This window comes from Perna viridis, chromosome 11 (genome assembly GCF_037379345.1).
Source record: "Perna viridis isolate PV_CMFRI_1.1 ecotype Kerala chromosome 11, ASM3737934v1, whole genome shotgun sequence".
Taxonomy (NCBI): domain Eukaryota; kingdom Metazoa; phylum Mollusca; class Bivalvia; order Mytilida; family Mytilidae; genus Perna; species Perna viridis.
The window spans coordinates 5877454-5884970 of record NC_142455.1 but is presented as its reverse complement, the minus strand read 5'-3'; the positions used below and the strand labels follow the sequence as shown (position 1 = coordinate 5884970).

The 7517-nt window shown below is 32.9% G+C and overlaps 1 long non-coding RNA gene across 1 annotated transcript; it reads left to right on the top strand.

Moving 5' to 3' along the window:
- Positions 1–898: 898 nt before the first annotated feature.
- LOC148602724 (uncharacterized) lies at positions 899–3719 on the top strand. Its single transcript, XR_015916673.1, has 4 exons — positions 899–1685; positions 2432–2665; positions 2966–3150; positions 3576–3719. It is a non-coding gene; the product is annotated as an uncharacterized LOC148602724 (long non-coding RNA).
- The last annotated feature ends 3798 nt before the right edge of the window (positions 3720–7517 follow it).

Here is a 7517-nt window from a genome sequence, read left to right as displayed (position 1 = left end):
TACTTCGACCAAGCTATCTATTTTGCGTTGAAAGGGAGACCATTCAAATATCAAAATTAAATTCCAATTTGTTCAACTAACTTATTAATACAATTTACCTCCAAGTGACCCACTGGTCCCCGTTATGTATCTTGCAGACTGTAAAGTATAACAGTTTCCATAATCGAGTGTCACAACAGTCTTCGATACCCTATAGCAATATGAAATTATATTTGTCTGTTATTTACGTAAGAAGTACTCCAGCTAAGAATCATGCAAAATCTGTGATATGTGATAACGCTTCACATTTTAATTTTTGTTATGTACATTGTATATGATGAAATGCATAATCATTCATTCCAATCTTTCTACTCTCAAGAGATAATTCACATTGAAAGTCAAATAGTTTAAATTATATTTGAGTATCATTTACAGAGTTATCTCCCTTAATTTTGAATTTTATAAAAGTTATGTCTCTTATGAAAAGGGGTTATATGAAAAACCACATGTTAATGGTCGTGTTTAACGTTTTAAACGAAATATCAAAAATAAAAATATGTTGGCTCTCCAACCATTAATCACATTTTCCATGATTTTTAGATGGAGTACTACTCAGTATTTTGTTTTACCACCACAATTGCAAGAATGAATTTTTAAGATTTTTTAAGCTTGTAAATAAAAAAAGTTGTTTGATAAAATCAAATATGTAAAATCGAAAATCTTGAAGTGAGTAGGAAAATTCTAGGTCTTCACATTAATAGTTATTTAGTATGTATTTGGAGTGCATTTGATAAAAAAGTTGTTGAGGAATAAAATCAAGATGTTTTTCCGAAAAAAATGACGACGTCAATATATCTATGACGTCACTATAACAACGTCACAGATCCTCAGGGAGCGTCTTCCTCCCGGGATATAGAAATGGGGGACGACTTAGATCCCGCGTCAGACAAAAGTGCAATCGAGGAGAGTAGTGATGATAATGAAGATGAAAGTGATGATGAAATTGACATTGACTTTCTATGGACCGTTAAAGGTTCTAACAGCTTCGAATTTCCGTATGAAATTAGACTTTTTTCGGAACAAAGTGGACCGAGGAATGCTCCGGATAGAAACGCAACTCCATTAGCGTATTTCAATTGGTTGTCGTCGGATGAAATTGAAAATGTGATTAGTATTTTAGTGGAGGAAACAAACGCTCATCAGAAAATTGCAAGTAGTTTTGAAAAGATGGAACCAAACTCGTGTTCGAAGGATTGGCTCAATGTTACGGAAGAAGAAATGTCAGCTTTCCTTGGCTTATAGCTTGCCATGGGTGTTATTCGCAACCCACAATTGAATCGTATTGGACCGAAAACCAGGAAACTTGGCTGTTTAATACACCAGAGTTCAGTAAAATTATGATCGGTTTCAATTGATTTTGCAGTGCCTTCATGCAAATAGCAGTAATTTGGCGATTCCGCTTGGAAATTATCACCATGATCCTGCCCATAAAGTAAGAAGAGTTCTAGATTTGCTGAATAAAACTTTCAAGGACAATTATGCTGCAGCACAGGATTTAACCGTAGATGAAAGCATGGTAGGACACAAAGGAAAAGACTACACGGTTCAGTACATGCCGGCAAAGAAGGCCCATCGCTGGCATGCAAAACTCTGGGTCCTGGCAGAGCCTGACACTGGTTATACTCTTAGTATGGATCTTTATGCTGGTATGTTTTCTTCAATTCAAAATCTGAAAGTGTTTTTTTTTAAGTTTGAAAAAATATCTCTAATATACATGTACATTCTTTAAGTTTTTAATCATGAGGTATCATGAATTTAAGAAAGAGTTTAATTTAATTTAAACCAAACTTTTGATATATCAATTATATAATATGTAGAAATCAAACTTAGTAATGAAACAGTCCGTTACATTTTCTTGCGATAGTGTTCTATCAAACGAAAAAGTTGTTACACATTAAAAGACGGGAAAATGCATTTGTGCGTTATAATATGCCTTTTTAATTCAATTGGTTATGTACCCCTATTTTTTAGGGAAAAGAATATATGGCTAGACAAAATAGCACACATGGAATGGGGTATGATGTTGTGACAAGTTTAGTGGGGCCTTACTATGGGAAAATTCACCACGTAGTTATCGACAAGTAGCAAATAGTGGTTAAATCAATTGCCAATAAATTATAGCGTATTTCATGGAATTATCTTTTTTCAAATCATGTTGAGGTTAGTTTATGATATTTCAGATATCATCTGAAATAACATCAAACTTCATTCTTCAAGCTAAGAGATTTAAAAGATAAAACTTCTACATATAGTCGTCTTTATCCACACAAATATATTTATGTCTGCCATATCCTAAAATGTTCCATAAATGACTGGCTATGATTTTGTCGGCTCAAATGTTCCGATCAAAATGTTATTTATTAAATAAAATGACGCAAACTATTATTTACAGACAAAGGGACCTAACTCACAATTGACACACAAATATATGCCGAAAGTTATTATAGCTCCTACAGACTAGAAAATCGTACAAACGCAAGAGGAACAGAACATGATATGCCACAAGTCGTCTACATGATGGATGGAGTAGATTTAGCTGATCATCAAATTACTACATACGATCTAAGTATCAAGTCTGTGAAGCCTTGGAAGAAACTTCTCAATAACCTCTTGTTAAGAATAGTTGGTAAGATTTTTGAATGTGAAGTTCCGCTATTATCCGGGTAATACTTTGGTCATATTTACATGTATCTTTGTTGATCTTCTTAATTTTTTTTTTTTGAAAATTAGTTAACATATTTTTTTCCCATTAGCTTGTCTTTTTAATAAATATGTGTTTAATTAAATTGGTCACATGTACTATTTTTGTTTCGTTAATTTGTTTGGAAAAGTCACTTACATCTATAGAAAAAAAATATTAAAAATCTACACTATTTGAACGTCTGATTCTTCTTCTCGGCTTCAAAGTGTTTCACTTTCTTTTTAGTGAATAGCTACATAGTTTATCTTCAAAACAGAGGTTTAGTCAGCAAAATGAGTCGTTTAGAGTTTACATGCAGTCTTAACCAGGAACTGATAGGGAATTACGCTTATGAGAAGAAAAGAACAGGAAGACCGATCACCCCATCCCATTAAGATTGACTGAACGTCATTTTATACATTATATCCTAGGTACATGATTATTATAACACTATAATTTATTATATGAATTTCTCGTGTTCAGGCAAAATAACTATAATATATAAATAAAATTGCGTTTTTCATTTCAAGAAACACGTTCCCCTATTATTATATATAAAACTACATGTAGATGACTTGTTAAAACTTAAAAACTAATTTGTTCTCCATCTGTTTATCACAACATTACTTGCCTTTCGCACATCAAGTTTATTTTTGAGTTACATGAAATATCCCAGTTTTTAAGCACGGTAATATGTAAAAAAAAAATATATACTGATGATGAACTTGGTAAAAGATCGGTCAGAAGATGCAACCAAATACCTTCAGCGCTAAAATATATACATTCCCGGTTCGCAGAAATGCGGCGATTTTTAAGCAGTCTGTAAAAGTTTACCGTATGTCATATTTTATTTCAGATAAAAAGAGAAAAGTCTGTAAAGTTTGCAATGCAAAAGCGAGAACTTGGTGCCCGGATGACCATTGTAATGTAGGACTGTGCGTAGAGGAATGTTTTGAACGATTTCATACCAGAAGGGCGGTTAGGAGTAAATCAATAGAAAATCATGAATAAAAAAAAAATTGGCTAAATTCAGTTTCTGTTTCTTTATTCCGTCTTTGTATTCTAGTGAAGAACACTTCAGTTAAAGTACGATAAAAGCAGAAATATACAATGATCATGGTAAGTGTTCTGGGAATAGATTGTTTATCCCTGTAGATTACATGGTTGTCTAGGGCGTTCAATTAACAACGTAACAGGTGCCTGCGACGTTTAATTAACGACGTTGTAACAAAGGAAAAGTGACGCTTGTGACGTTACCGTAAAATAACGTCGCGTACGGTAAACAAACACGTGAATATCTCGCAGGCAAAGGGTTAAAGGATAAGGGCTCTCAGGTTTTCCGAATCTTAATGATTGTACACAAAGTCTAAGATAGGAACGTTCGATTTAATGAAGATTTCAGTATGATTTTGATGTAGATGTGTGTCTTTTTAACATTTATCGTGTTTCAACCCACGAGCTTCCAAAATCTAAAATTTAACTATCGAGAGTAGAGAAATTTTGTAATCAACTAGAGCATTGGAGGATAATCTGTTTCTCTCATGAAATCTGTAGAACTCGGAAGTGTAAATGGCGGGAAAACTCTCCCAGAATTTTAAATAACTGCCCGTTGGTTAAAAAGTCACGTGCATTTTTAATCACCGACTTAGAATGTGAGAAATATTTCTTTTCGTATTCAATAACATTGTTTTACGAACATTAATCTGTCGGGCACCTTATACTTACCTTTTTATACTGTGAAATATATTTTTTTCGTAGACTCTTAGACGACGGGTTTTGGTGGGTGGTCAAATTCCCACTAACTTGAGCATTTTCTATATCAGAAGACCGTTATTTTTTACAATTCGCTTCAAATTTGAATTTTGATTATGGTGACGTCATTTGGCAGCCCACAACAAATATCTAGTCAACAAGTTAGCGTGTTCAGGTGGAAGCTATGCGCATTATCACCGGAGGAACAAAATTAACGCCATTAAAATTTAATAAGATACCGAATTCTTTTGTTATATATATGTGACCTTGTTCCTATGTAGTTCAGTTGGTGATCGACACAGGCATTTTACTCGTCAAGTTCACAACATCGTTTACTTTCGTACAAGATATTTATCATTAGAATATGTTTGATCTAAATTTGAATTCTTATGTTGACACCCAAAACAAAATGTGGCCGGTTTTTTGTTATTACATGTTAAACAAAAACATTAAAATTAATGTACAATATAAAAAAAATGTATGGTTTAGACAGATTTTCGGATTATCAAGGGTTCATTTAAGACAGGCTTCAATGTAACAGACTTACGGGTCACAATTCGTTCCAGCAAAAGTGCATTCTAGCATCATGTCGTCATAACTGTGGCCTAGTTCTGTCCTGTTCTCTCTACAATACATAACAACTTCATTAAATTTTGAGCATTATCATCTCAGTCTGTCATGTGTTTTTTTAATAATAGTTATTGAAAAAACATAAAATAAAGTGTTACGGAACAAAACAGTCGATTTTAATAACATAAGTTACATTTCTTAAAGCATTAATGACCAACAGAAAACAACTGGTTGACAAGAGATCAAAACTTGCAAGAAATTAATTTGTCAATTTACCCAGTAAAGCACTCCACGTATCATCACGTTCAGACTTGTGACATCAGTTACTTGATTGCAGAATAATTGACTTGTTGAATGTGTAGACAACAGTTGCTAAACCTATATATAGGCTTATGAAAAAATACGGGAGAACAACAGCCTATGCATAGTAAGGGTTAATAGACAAATAAAGACAAAAAATCCACAAAATGATAAATGTACCTGCTAAGTTGCTGATATTCTTCTGTGAAAGTTTGCTTGATTATATAGTCAGAGTTAACTGTCACCGGCACAGACGAGTCCATACCATAAAAATCCCCATCATACATGTAGTCGTAGTCTAAAGAAAACGGGTTTTCAGTGGTCTGTAAAATACCGGACCCACCATTCCAGAACGTTGGCAGTGGATTGCTCGAATTAGGTGAGACAGCAGATGGAGTTGGTGCTGGGGTGTCGAGATCATACTCATTGTAAGGATCATAGTTACCCTAAAATTGCATTTAAATACTATTGAGATCATAATCACACACAAATCAGTATAAAGTTACTCATATAGACATGGGTGTATTTTTTCTGTTGCCAGTTTAGGTAAAATGCCTTCTCTTACGATAATGAAATATTTTAATAGAATTTTAAAAGATAATAATTATCTGTCATTGAATTTGTCATTTTTCAGTACAGTTCAATGACATCGTTACGCAATTTATTTAAAAAAAAATGAATTGGAAAATCTTGATTCTGACGGCAATTTTCAAAATGTTGGTTGTTTTTATACCATGCTTCATGCACTGCTAGATTCTTACAGAAACTGGCACTAAATGAAGAAGAAAAGTAGTTTTAATTTCTGTAAATGTACTCTGTTTCCATGTAGAGAATTTATTTAAGTAGCTTAAATAAATTCTCTACATGGAAACAGAGTACATTTACAGAAATTAAAACTACTTTTCTTCTTCATTTAGTGTTAAACAGACTAAGCTAAGCTAAGAATTATGCAAAATGTGATACATGGTTGGAAAGCCTACATATTTTTTTTTTTTATATTTTGTTTAAAATGCTTTAGTAAACAAAAATTAACATTTGGTTTTTCATATCACCCGTGCTCATAGGAGATAAAAATTGTATATAATACACTGTAGAATTCAAAATTAAGGGAGATAACTCTGTAAATGACACTCAAATACAATAGAATCTATTGGATTTTCAATATTGATTATCTCCGAAGAGCAGGCAGATTTGAATAAATAATTACACATTTCATAGTATAGACCCGTAAAACAATTTAATTACAAAAATAAAACTATGTAGCCTTTTTTGGGGTGTATCACATTTTCATATTTTGCATGATTCTTACAAAGACAGTTACTTAATTGGTTTAATATGTGACGTTACATGTTAGCAGATTTTTTTAAGGGCTGATTGTTGCTGAGACAGTAGGTGAGACAGCAGATGGAGTTGGTGCTAGGGTGACGAGATCAATCTCATTGAAAGGGTCATAGTAACCCTAAAATTGCATATTTGAGATCATAATCACACACGGATCAGTATAAAGTTACTCTTATAGACATGGATGTGTTTTTTTTTTCTGTCGTCAGTTTAGGCAAAATGCCTTCTCTTACGACACAGAATGTAATCGTACATCATAGAGTACACTGTGCATTAATTTGAAACAACTTCAAGATTTTTTAATGAAATTACTCGGCCGAAGAGGCTTTGTTTGTTTGTTTGTATTTTTTATGAAAACTTTCCGAATTAATTCTAGTTGATATTTATACAGAAATGAGTAATAATTATCACATTACCTATATCATACTTACATCTATTATTTGTTGTAGTTTCTCACTTTGAATTAGTCCTGACTTTGACTTCTTCATGATATTCATATTGCAAATAGTTATTGCAGGAAACGGAAGTGCGTCAAATTTGACCTTGACATCGGTTTTGGTTGGGTATTGGAGAAAAGTGGAAAATATACTTGATACTTGATAAAACCCAAAACCAAAGAGTCCAAGGAATGCAAGTAGCCATAATAATCTCAAATAAATCGGTCTATCGGAGATAATGCGGGATACACCATGGACATTAGACTCCGAAGCTATGCTTGATAATTTCGCTTTTAGAGATGCATTTCCTGTCATTTCGCTCTGCAATAATAAAATAATAGCGTAAAAATATACAGTAAACATGTACAATTCTAAAAAAAGATACACTTTTACATCGT